General features: G+C 31.4%; 1 pseudogene; it reads left to right on the top strand.

Moving 5' to 3' along the window:
• Positions 1-1,405: 1,405 nt before the first annotated feature.
• On the top strand, positions 1,406-5,123 carry LOC149578019 (expansin-like B1; annotated as a pseudogene).
• Positions 5,124-14,211: the final 9,088 nt, after the last annotated feature.

Here is a 14,211-nt window from a genome sequence, read left to right on the forward strand (position 1 = left end):
ACTGAAAATTCTAATGAGTTGACTATGTCAGCAAGGATTTCATCAGGAACCTATACTATAGTACTACTAGTCTAGAAAGAGGTATTGTATGAAGGAATAACATAAATTGCTGCCCTAGAGGCGGAGAACAACCTCACACCTTTTTAGAAAAAGATGTAGGATATACAAGATCTTTGGGGGAACCAAGAAAACCTCCTTGCACTAACAAGGAGAGAGTGGAGGGAGAGGGATTAGAGCTCAAGTCAAAGTCCAAATGTTGGGCAAATAGGGGAAGACGTACAACTTTCAAAATCAAAAGAGGAAAGGAAAGGATGGTAAGCCAAACCTGGAGGCCCAAACCAGCGCTAAGTTGAGGAGGGAAAGGTAAGACACATTACTAGGGTCCCCCATAAGAAACCGTATAATGAGGAAGTGAGACTTAGGTAAGAACATGAGAACTTAGTTGAAAAACAAGCCTACATATACTATTGTTGATATTTTCATAAAAATATATAAGTTATAAAATGCCCAAACACATATTGTAATAAATGAAAATCTATAATAATATGGCAATCGCAACTTAAATCATTCTAAAATTATGAAAAAAATAAATAAATTTATAAGTATTTTATGATCTACACTAAAGAAAACCTTTTTTAAAAGTCGATGTTGGATATTTAACCGCCCGGCGGAATGCATTGAATGCATTCAGATATTTTTACATACCTTAGCCAGACTACTCGAAAACATTCCAGACAAAGTAAATAAAGGCATATAGCTTTAGCCCTCTCGATTCGAAGCATGCTACGAACCATCATAACATTTCTTTTATCCAATGGATGTTCATGAGATGGAGAATTTTACTGAAGGAGCTCCAAGAGCGAACTATGAAATGTGTCGACTCACACAGACCCGTACAGAGTAATCAGAGGCACTTTGGTCACTTCTTCAATTGAATACCTGCCCGCTTTTCAAAATTCCAAGACTTATCAAATAGCTTTCGCTCGTCGATGAGGCAAGCATACTTGATTATGATTTCATTGCTCACTTTAAACCCTAAACCCTAAACCTATTGTGCCTTCCTCTCTTCATTCATTTCTCTATTTCACCAGCGATGAGGGAATGTTTTAAAGTGTTGAGTATTGCAACAAAGCTACAATTAGTGGGAAACCAGAGACAACATTTTTTCTACAAATAGGAAGTGATTATAGTATTTGGATCATGCTGTAACTGGTATACATGGATTATCCTATTCAACCTAAAGTAGGTTGTGATTATAGCTTGTGCGCCAAGCACAGAAAAGCTGCAGTTATTCTTCCTTGAACCATAAGGCTCTAGCACTTCCGCTTGGCTATAAATAGCCAAGAATAACATCAATGCATCTCATCTTACAGTTGAATTTAGTCTCTTGCCTCTCTGTTTAGGTATGGCTTACCCTTGCTCTGCCATATTGTGTGTCATGGTTATGCTGTCAAAAGTAGTGCTTAGCAGTGGGCACTTTACCTCTGAATTCATGGATTCAAGGGCAGCTTATTATGGATCATTAGATGGCCTAGGAACTTCGAGTATGTATATATGATTTTTGTTCACATTAATCTCTTAATTATTCTATGATACTTTGCTCAAACTACAATTAGGGTAGCCAGTATTTAAGTAAAACTATTTCTTTTTCAATAACTATTCTAGCATTAGGATGGGTGATTTGATACTATTGAACATCATAGTGAGGAGCACCCACATAAAGTATTTAGGTCATAGGTTTATATAAAGTATTTAGGTCATAGTTTTATATAAAATATTTAGGTCAAAGTTTTATATAAAGTATTTAGGTCAATTTTTATGTTTTTAGGTCAAATTTTATGTATTTAGATCAATTTTTATGCACAAGCTGATTTGAGAAATTTATCTTGATTTCAACATTAGGATAAGATAATTTTCTTGGGATTTGTACATATCATTGTGGGATGATTCTTCCCCATTCTATGCTGATCTAGAATTTTCTATGTATAAATAGAGTTTTAGGTTTAGGTTTAGGTCAAGCTTGAGAGCAAAGTTTCTGGATAGAAGTTACAGAGAGAAGAAATCTGCAGGAGAGCCAGTGTATGTACTATTTATTTGATAAATTAAATAGAATAATTTTATAATCTATCTCTTGCTAGTGTTGGTTCCTTGTTGATATTGCTTCTATTGAATTTATCTCTGCATCATTTTTGCTATCAAAGCTTGGGGAAAGATCCTAAGGTGCTTGGAAAAAGCTTGGGAAAAGCTTGGGGAAAGCTTTTATCTTCTAAGGTGAATTGGATTTTGTGTCAGGTTGAGGAAAGAACCTGTAAGTGTGGCCAAAAGACTGGGTTGAGTGGAGAGAACCTAGATAGGAGACAATGGTCACAAGAGAAGATTTATCTCATGATTAGAAGATACTTTTAGATGTATGGGTTTCATATTGTAATTTTCAGAAAAATAAAAGAGAGGAAGAGAAAAAAAAGAAAAGAGAAGAGGAAGCCAAAATAGATCAAGAGATAAAAGAACAAATGGAATTCTTAATGTAGGAACTGAGAAAGCACCAAGAAAATTTAGTGCAACTAAACGAAGAATTGCAGAAAAATATGGAAACAGAAAATAGATCTGGAGCATCAACCAATTCAGATTACAGAAGCCTATACTAAGACATTGAAAGAGAAGAGTTGTCCATTGAAAGAACAACCTGATCACATTGATGTTGATATACCAGATGGATAGATCAATGCTAACATACCAAATGAACATAGTGAAGCAGATATACAAGGTGAGAAGCAACATGTTTTTGATGAAACTTATGATACAGAAGTTCTTGAAGATAGAAAAGAGGTTGAAATGGTTAATTAGCACTGTGAGGAAATGGTTCATAAAGAGTTGGATGTGATGGTCCTTAATGCAACAAAGAAATGGCGTTTGAAGTTAAGAAAGAAGGTGGTCTGGCCTATCAAAAGGATACTAGCAGCAAGGAAGAAGACTTGTAAAGAAGCTAAGAGGATAGAGGTGGTTTCAATAGTGATGAATTCATCTCCAAGCATGGAGATATTGCAACATAAAGACATCACAACAAAAGATGCAATGGGTCCTATAGTAACCCAAATTAGTGAAGTCATATTTAATGAGGTTCCATCTAGTCCATTCATTGTAAGTTGTCAGGAGTTCCATCTGAATATGGCAAAAGTTTACACACATATGACAATTGATTTGGACACTAGTCAAAAGTACAAATAGCAAATACCAAAGGATTGGAAGATACGAAAGAGGAAGACCAATCCAAGGGACTTGGATTCTATTGTCCCTAGGAGTATAGTGCAGGAGCACCCACATAAAGTATTTAGGTCATAGTTTTATATAAAATATTTAGGTCAAAGTTTTATATAAAGTATTTAGGTCAATTTTTATGTATTTAGGTCAAGTTTTATACACGAGCTGACTTGAGAAATTTATCTTGATTTCAGCATTAGGATAAGATAATTTTCTTGGGATTTGTATAGATCATTGTGGGGTGATTCTTCCCCATTCTATACTGACCTAAAATTTTCTATTTTTGTAATAATCTAGAATTTTTTGTAAACCATCTTAACAAGTATAAACAGAGTTTTAGGTTTAGATTTAGATCAAGCTTGAGAGCAAAGTTTCTGGATAGAAGTTACAGAGAGAAGAAATCTGCAAGAGAGCCAGTGTATATACTATTCATTTGATAAATTAGATAGAAGAATTTTAGAATCTATCTCTTGCTGGTGCTGGTTCCTTTTTGATATTGCTTCTGTTGAATTTTTCTCTGCATCACATCATTTGGTAGAATACATACTACTTTGTTTAAATTACAAATAAAATAATGAATGAGATGGTTTAATTCAGAACAAGATAAATATTCTTAAAACTAAAGTAATATTAGCATGGATGTTCAAAAGATTTAAAGTTTCACGTTTGGAGCATTATCTTCATAGAATTGATACTAAGTATACCTGATTAGAAATTTAATCTCATAAGGCAGTTCATAAATATGAATTAAAAAGTAAAACTATATGTACAACTTCATAGTAATATGATATATTATTCTCTTTTAAACAAAATACAAGATTTTCAAACTTAAAATCAATATGTAGGTGGCGCTTGTGGATATGGGGAGTACGGGAGAGATGTCAAGGGAGGAGATGTTGCCGCGGTAAGTCCGTTGTTATACAGAAATGGGGCTGGATGTGGCGCTTGCTATGAGGTAATTATTCTTTATCAATCCTTACAAACTATTATTTTTTTTGTTTCAAATAAAAAATCACGTTACGTTGTAATTGTTTGTAATAATAAATAGTGTTGGTGATAAATAGGTGAAATGTAAAAGTATGGACCTCTGCTCAGCCAGTGGAGTAACGCTAGTTGTCACAGATTAGAGAGAAGGTGATCGAACTGATTTCATTATGAATCCTCACGCTTTCATGACTATGGCCAACCAGGGGAAATTTGAGCAACTTAAAGCTTTGGGTGTTGTTGAAATTGTGTACAAGCGGTAATATTAGAGATTTAGAATTTTTTTTGGTCCATCTTAAATATTATACCAAAAAAATTAATTGGCTTTTGAAAATTAAGTTAAATTTGATTATTTAATACTTTTACTCTACAAATTAGCAACTAAAATTTCTTCTCATGATGACTGCATATATTTCAGAGTACCTTGCGACTATCAAGGGTACAATATCTGGTTCAAGATTAACAAGAGCAGCAATTACCCATATTATCTATCCTTGGTGATTTTGCACCAAGGAGGTGAAAGTGATATAGTTGCTGTTGAACTTTGTGAGGTATAGAAAATACTACCTTAGTGTAAGTTATTCTTTGAGGTTACTTTACATTTTAAAACATATTACAAGTGACGGTGTACTAAGCAGGAGAATACATCTGATTGGAAAGCAATGCGGAGGAGTTATGGGAGTGTTTGGGACATAGTAATGTCACCTCCAAAGGGCAATCTAGCTCTCCGAATTCAGCTGTCAGGAGGGGAATGGACTTATGCTCAAAATCCAATACCTTCTAATTGGAAATCTGGCACTGCATATGACTCTGGCGTTCAGATCAAATAGTGATCAGTTGAATGGTTATATAACATGGTGGCGTTTAATCTAAATAAATTGAGGCAGTGAGATCCAATGCCATCATCTATCCTCCTACGTTTGATTCCGAAGTATCGGAGTATAACATAAAGCATATAGTGTACTCTTGAGAAGTAGCGAGAGATTCTCACTCTTGTTTGTGTGTGTGCTCTGAGAATTAATCAGTATTGTTTGTATGCGTGTCGTTCTTCGATGTGCTTTTTATCATTTATTCTGCATACTACCTATGTTTTTTTAATATGGATGTTGCTCCTATCGATGACTTCATTAACATCGTGTCTTTTAAGCCGTAGGCATAAAGAGTTGTAGTTTACAATATTAGTTACAAAGAATTACTTTTTTATTTCTGACTATTATAGTTTGAGTGTAAAAATTAAGTAAAATTAAGTAAATAGTTGAATGTTGCTTAAAACATTAAGTCAAATTAAATGATTGACAAATAATATATAACATATTAAATGATTGTATGAATTATATTTAAAAAATATATAAACTACATTTAAAATATAATTACACTTACAACATATATATACAACTTCAAGTTAGAAAGGAGTTCTACATTTATAATAATTTCAATCTTTTTATTCTAATAAAATTTGTTTAGTGGTTGAAAATTTCTTACCTTTTTGGGTCAATATTCAATATAGAAGTAATGTCAAGTTTATACACAAGAATGACAATCACTAGGAAGAAAAACAATCAAGAAAGTGGATATGGTCTAGAGATAATTGGTTAATTTAAGTTAATACTTAAATATGTTGTTTTAGGCTAGTTTTTTATGCATTTTGTGTTTTGACTCTCTTACTAGCATTTTTTTTTGTCAGTTGAATTGCTAGCACATTATGCTTAGTTTGAGAAGTAATTTTATGAACTTTTCCTCTATGAACATGATTGTTTTTAATTATATTGTTTGAAGGTATTACATTGTAATGATTGGTGTTGTGCTACCTCATTGCTTGGCTATAATGCCCTTGAGTGTTTCTAGTTGGTGGTTTATTGTTACTTTATGGGTTCAAAACCCTTCCCTACCTTATTATAAAAAGTTAAAAAATAGTGTTTCACAAAATAGATTATATGTTGATGGTGGCTAGGGTATAGAAATTATTATAGATCCAATATAAACAGAGGAAAAGATTACCCTCGGAGTGTCATAAATATGCAAGTTTATCAAATTATCATCCATAAAGAGAAATGAATACATAATTTATTTGTAAAATATAAACAAAATCGAATCCTAAAGTCTCATTGCCTAAAACTATGCTTCATTTACCAAACATTAATTGAGAAAGCTTGTGATACTTACAAAGAAATAAGATAGATTTAGGTTCTTTATAAAATGAGATTTATCCATAAAGGTAAAGGAAACTCCATGCAGTCACAAAGTTTCAAATTTAAAGATTAATGGAATGGAAACATAAATATCTTTCATAAAATAGAAAGAAAATGCCCAAATTCAAAGACATAATAGCATTTGAATTATACCTATGCATAGAAGTATGAAGAGATGGAAGATCTAAAAAAGTAAACATTTTCTTGTACAAGGAAAACCTGGTCTATAGTGTAATGCCTACCCCTACTTGACTTTTCTAATTTGTTTTGACTCGATTCCATATATATATATATATTGATGTTAGTTAGAAAAATGATTTTTATGCAATTTCTAGGGATACTTACCCCATACTTGTGTATGGTGTGCGTGTATGTTTCTTTATGTTTGATGTTTCTGATGTGGTTGAGGAAGGGAGTCATAATCACCTGCTAGCTGGGATCTATACGATGAATCACATCCTACCATTACCTATTTAGTTTAGAATATTGTGTTTGTACATGAGTGGATTTTATGTAGATTATACATATTGGGTATCAATTTTTTTGAATTGCCAAGATGAGCGTACCCTATCTTAGTATTTCAATGGTATAAGTGGGGAGATAACTCTTGAGTCCGAATCCTAAACCCTAAACCAATTGTTCTAGAAAGTAGGACAACTATCTGAGTTTAGTCTCACCTTTCTGAATTCGTCAAATGGCATGAATTCATGACTTTGACCCTCGATTTTAACTTTGTTCTTTGACTTTCAGCTGAGTTGTCATATTTGGTTGTGTGGGTCTGTTATGATTTTCCATTATATTTAAATCAAATTAAAAGATAATTTAATGATTTCATTTAATGAAAATTTTATTTAAAAATTTGATATTTAATTATATTTAATTAATTGATAAATTAATTAAATAACACCATTAAATTAAAAGCTTTTATTAAAGTTCAATTTTTAATGTATTTATATTTATTTAAATTAATGATAATTATTTAGGAGCTTTATTTTAATAATAAACTCTATATAATATTATTAATTAATTTAATAAATATATTATTAAAAATGTCTCATGAATTAATTAAATAAAAGAATTAAATTTAAAGATAAAGTTATATTTCTAATTCTGGTGTATCTATAATTATTTAATTTAATAATAGTTTATTTAGGAGTTTTATTTTAATTAATAAACTCTAAACAATATTACCAGTTAAATTAATAAATATTATATTAAAATTGTCTCATGATGAATCAAAGTGAGAAAGAGAACTAATTTAATAAAGATATTTAAATTTAAATTGCATAAAGTTGTTGCATGAAAATTGTTTATAGAAAATTCAATATTCAATTATATTTAAAAGATTATAAAAAGATTAAGAAAAGGTTAAAGATTTAATAAACTCTAAATAATAGTATTAGTTAAATTAATAAATATTATATTAAAAACATCTCATGATCTAAATAGGGAGAGAAAGCTTTAATTTAATAAAGTTTATTTAAATTAAATTGCATAAAGTGTGTGTGTATGAAAATTAAAATATAGTAATTAAAGACAAAGGGTTTTCACATGATTGGATGATCAAAGCCTTCATTTGGGCGAAAAACTCTTTATTACAGAAATTATAGCTCATTTTTAGACACATAGGTTTGGAGGAGCCCATTTTTGAAAAGAGGCTTTTTGAAGGAAGAGGAAGATTCCTGCATGTTTGTGAGTTCATTGTTTTAGCATAAAATTTAGGTAGGATCTTTTGGTTTTGTGTAGTAGTTGCTCGTTCCTTGTATTCCTATCTTCTCCGTGTCTGTTGTGTTTCTATTTTCAAATTTCTTTAGCTCGAAACCCTTCTTTGAGAAAATTGATTTCCATTATAGAATTGTCGATGATTTAATCCAAAAACCTCTAGTAAATATTGAACTTTAGGGTTTTCAAAACCTAATGAATTATAAAATTCACTTTTGTATATGTTTTATGTGATGTGTGATTTAATAGTGTTAGGGTTTTTGGGTTTGTCTTAGCTTTGGCCAGTTAGGATGTTTACTAGAGGCTTGGGTGTTTGTTCTATGATGTCATGATGATGTTTGTATATGATCTTTAATACTCAACCATGGTAATATGTCTTGTATGATCTATTAGTTATTTTGATCTATTAATTGTGATTGCATTTTTTAGTGTTTTTTTGTGAAACTAAGGTGAATGGTGTGACCTATTTGATATAACCTTTGAGTCTTCGATCATTTGTATTTGGATTGCTTTTTAATCACTTTTATAGGACTGGACTATTTGTTTGATTTGTTCTAGGTGATGTCATGTTATGATGTGGATTGGTTTATGTGTACTTGATTTTCAATTAGTTCTATTAGGGTGATTGGAGTGATGGAATTTGTGATTACGAACAATAATATTTTAGTACTTGTCAGTTGCTTGTTTAAGAGCTAATGTATGATATGTGGTATTTTGTGATCTTTTGATTTTACTGAGCTTAGGGTAGGTTATCTATATGTCATGTTGGGAAGCGGCTTGAAATGGAGGCCGAAGCCCTACTATATAAAAAAAATTATATTTTGTGGATCTTTCTCTATTAAATTTGATTTTCAAATATCTAAAGGAGCTCTACATCTTATGCCCAACTTAGTAGCCCACCTTACAACATTATACCCAATAGGTTCACCACCTCTTGATACCTCAACCATGAATGGCTTATAATACTCTTTTTTTTTCTTTCTTCTCTATAGATCTATATAGAGTTTAGCTCAATCTTTGTGTTTTAATAGTAGTAGGAACATCTTCTCTTGAACCACCATCAATATTTTTTTTGATCCACCAATTTGATCAAAAACTATAAACGTAGAAACTATACTATGAGGTGGCACAACATATTCAAGTGGATTCTCTTTGTGATGTTCATCAAGTTGCTCATTAGGATGTGTTATATCAAGCAACACATTTACAAGTGCTACATCAATCTTTGCATTATCATCTTTTGTATTCATTTGCACATCATTATGTGCTATATCCATCTCCTTATCAGTATTTTCTATATCAAAAAACTATTGGCTTCTATGAACTGGCAACATTGTATCTTTGTGTTCATTTTCTTTTTTATTTGCATTTGCTTTGCACTTTTCTTCTTTCTTGTAATACAAAAATAGATTGATCAAACTAAATTAATAGGAATTTTGTGTTTCTTGACATCTATTAAGAAAATTTACTATCAACTCATAATGGAAGACAACTCATTGAATAAATCAAATGGCTAATGAGATGTGAAATACCTATTAGAAACATACACACACAAAAATAAGAAATTAGTACACATAATCCTGCAGGCCTATGATAACAATCCGGATGGGCAAAAGATGAAGATTGATATAAACTCTGACATTGAATATTAAAAATCAAGAAAAAACTACTCATTAAGAAAGCTCCAATATATGGTGTAAATTCCTCCTCAAATACTGCAACAACTTAAATATAATACCATAGCTTTTATAGTCATATGACTTCAACCTTTTAAAAATTTGCACAATTTTTTTTTGATTGTATGGCAACAAATTGAAATATGAGATCCTTGAAAAGAACCTCAAACAAGTAATGAGGATAAAGACAAATTTTATTAATTTTCAAAAAGTGACCATCTAAAGGTCAATATGACTGAAGATAGAGCTTCTTTAATGTGTTTGGTAACCCACAACATATGGGATAATGAGAAAATAAATGTTCAGCTAGTACATAGTACTCAAATGTTGTGAATTGTCAGTTGTAATCATGCCAATAGGCATAATTACAAAAGTAGCAAAGTGTTGTAATGGTGTGATTCGTTAGCACAAATTTTCTAAGATAAATTTGATAAGCATATAGAAAAACTTCATATGTACAACTGTATATACTTTATAGTATATAGTATATACATAATACATCTATATAGAAATCAAATAGCATAAATATCTTAAATACATTTATTTGACTAATATAGAGATCAATCTTGAGGCTAATGTCTATCCTATGTATCAAATTCCATGTAGATGCCTTATATATATTGTATCTTTTAGATAGATGCGTGTATATCTATGCTAGTTTTAAAAAAGTTGAACTAAAAATATTTTATTGAAAGAGTCCCAAATGCTCAAAAAATAAAAATACAAACTTCAAAATGTCTCTATTATAAACCTAACTTGTAGAACCAATTTCTGGTGACTGGTTTGTTCATCTTAGTGTCATAGCCACTAGAGAACATAATCTTGCTTAGTATTGCTTGTTAGCCAGTAAAAAAAATTGACTTTCAGTTTAGCTAAGAGAATGAGTTTACCTCTTAGTATATTTTAGTATAATCTTAAAATAAGAATCACATAATATTTTTCCTTGGATGTAATGCATTTCTTTAGTTAGGGAGTTTAATGAATACTTTTTAATCATGTATTTGTAGGAGGAGCTCCATTTCAATTACAACTACAACAATCTACATGATATTGCAACTATCAAATCACAAAAAAACCCTTAAAGGTGCTTTTACATTATTGAACATCTTTTATTATTCAAAAGAAAACTTCTTTCCATCTCTAATATTGATTGTGAAGCATGCATAGATGTCAAGAAACACAAAATAGATGTTTACCCCCATCAAAAAATCAAAGAAGACAACTCATCCACTAAAACAAATGGCTAATAATATGTGAAATATATGTTCAATATATGTGCACAAATTTTTTTTTTAAATGGCATAGATAATCCAACAGGTATGTTAGAATAGCTCAAATAGGTAGAAGATCAAGATTCATAGAAATGATGACACCTTATATTAAAACTCAATAAAAAATTACACACCAAAAAATATCCACCATATGGTGTAAATTCCTCTCAAATACTACAACTTAAATATAATACCAAAACTTTTATAGTCATATGACTTCAACCTTCTAAGAAGTTGCACATTTTTTTTTTATAAATATTGTATCACAACAAATAGAACTATGATATCCTTGAAAAGCACCTCAAATAAGTAATGAAGATAAAGACAAATTTTATTAATTTCTAAAAAGTGACCACCTAAAGGTCAATGAGACTAAAGATAAAACTTATTTAATGTGTGTAGTAACTCACAACTTATGGGAAAATCAACAAATAAAGGTTCAACTAGCACCAACAATAGTATGATAGGAAAAATTAAATACTCTGGCTAGAAAGGTTATGATCAACACAACAATATTAAATTAATCTACCTTTGAGTATCAATAATTTATCATATTTTCAAATTTTTTTGCTTCTTGTTTTTGATTAAGTAAAATAGGTTTTATGGAGATCCTGAAACCCAAAATATTTTACAGCATATCAAATATAGAAACATTCAGAAAAGTCCAGCATCAGCAAAACTGCTTAACAAAAGCCAACCCAAAACAATAGGCCCATAGCCAAGAAACAAAAAACTAGCTAAACTAGAACAAGAAAAAACCAGCAACATAAGGAAAGTATGAGACAACAAAAAAGCACTAACTATCAATTCTCTCTGTCAAGAACCTACAGGGTCTCTACAACTTCATTGGTCTTCTTGTTGTCTGCATCCTCCTAGTCCTAGTTCTGAGCCTCCACCTAGTTCCTAGTTTCTCTAGGATCATCCTTTGCCTGCCTAGTTTTGAGGCTAGTCTTCTCCATCATATCACCATAGAATCTAGTGCTAATTAGTGATTCACCTAGACTGTTAATGTTCTTATTCAAAACATTCAAAGTGGCGATCACCTAATTAACCAAGTTCTGATGAAAGAACTCCATCATTTGGACTCTTTGTTCAACCTTGGCGATTCTTTCCTCTTGGCCTACCCTGTGGTCCTAGATATTGGAGAGTCATTGGCTTACATCCTAGCTTCTGTCCTCTTTATTGTGCCCCTGATCATGACTGATGTTTTGGTTTCCTTCCTTGCTTCTTCTCCCCTTAAGTTCTTCAATTTCATGAAATAACCATTTGATAGACCGAAAGTTGTCTATCATGTTGTTCTTTGCATTGTTCAACAAGTTAAGCCTAGTTTCCCTCACATTATCAGATATCATGACTAGACCAGGATCAATGAGATCATCATAGTTGGTTTTGCCATAAATGTCCTCCATCACTTGAATATTGAATGGCTCCTTGACAATCCCCAATTTGGCTTTGTTCGAATTCCTCCAAGACCTCCTCCTATTTTTTGATATCAGCTCCCCACTCTCTTTTCCCAAAATAGATGGGGAGGAAGTGGAGCTAGGGCTTGGAATCACAAGAATCTGGTGTTTGGTCTCAAGGGCCTCATCTACTTTAATTTTCTAAGGATTCCCCAACACGTCTGTTGAATCCTCCTCCTCCTTTTCATTTTCCCTCCCCTTCTTCTCCTCCTTCTCATCCTCCTCCCCCTTTTCCTCTTCGTTCGAGTATGTATCCTCATAATCATCATTATCCTCCTCCTCCTCCTAAGGCTCAGGCTTAGGAGGGATGGGAGGAAGACCTTTAGGGCTCTTTCTATAGGAAATGTGGGTAGAGGGTTTCCTTTCTTTTTTGGGTTTAGAGGAAACAATGTCCTCTTCTTCCAATTTTATGCTCTATACATCCTTGAAGTCCAAGCTTACCGTTACCTCAAAAGAACACCTAGTATCACCAAGGGATTTTCCCCTGGTTTGAGACTTCATATACTCATAAACTAGGAGGAGTAATCCCTCATGGAGAGTTGGGTCAGTAGTTGATTTCCTCTTGAAACCCTCGATGCCCTTGCTCATGGAGGTGAAGAGATAAAAAGAAAAAGAAATTTTGATACCATGCCTACAGTGATTAAGAAAGACAAAATGATGCATTCTTATCCTATCAAATTTGGGAAATATATTCAATGATTATCCTAAGAACATACCTTCATAGCTTTCTGATTGATTCCATGTCATAATATGTCTCCACCTTGATGAGCTTATTCAGCTCCTTTTCATCGTTCACAAAGGCCTTGACAACATTTGTCAATATTTTTTGATCTCTGAAAAAATTACTCTCTTCCAGAGGGATTTCTGCTACTAGAGGTATCAATTCCATATTGACATGGTGTGTGACCTTGTCAATTTCTACTCTCTCATTTTTCCAGGAATCCACCATAATCTTGGTTATGCCCACAGGGTAAAAGCACAAACCTATGTCACCTTTTATAAACAAAAAGTGATATTATAATTTAAAGTGTTCAACTTTAACAACCTAAAAGTGGCATTTGTACTTAGAATTTAAAGATGATGTAAACTAATGAAATGTGTAAAATTAGATAAAGTTTATGTTTGCAATTTTTTTTTTTTTAAACTGAGTGAAAATTTTATCTATCTTTTAATTTTTAAAGTCTATTTTTTAATTTTTTTAAAATGCTGAAAAGATAGAGTTTTTTTTCTCATCAAACAAATATATGCAAATATTCATATTTTGGCATAATTTTGAAATTTGTTAAGAGTCAACATGTATACCTAGTACACCAAAAAAGAAAAATTGAAATTCAGGTAATTTTTTTCAAGTTATAAATGGTCAAAGTCAAAGTTATCAGAAATTGACATTTTTTTTTCTCCCATAAAACTTTTTCCATCAAATCTACATATTTTTTAAAAAAAATTACATATTCTTGAAGAAGACTCTCTCCTCTAGTGCGACACTAAAATATAATAATTTTTGAACATGATTTACTATTTTTTTCTTATTTTTGAATAGACACCTTCCTAAATCTTTAAATACCTACTTGTAATATTTTCAAATTATAACATATTATCCATAATCAAAATAATAAAAAAATTATATGATCATAATCTTGACTCTAAGACC

The sequence above is a fragment of the Cupressus sempervirens genome, chromosome 1, assembly GCF_028749045.1.
Source record: "Cupressus sempervirens isolate cs-2001-9-10 chromosome 1, ASM2874904v1, whole genome shotgun sequence".
NCBI lineage: Eukaryota > Viridiplantae > Streptophyta > Pinopsida > Cupressales > Cupressaceae > Cupressus > Cupressus sempervirens.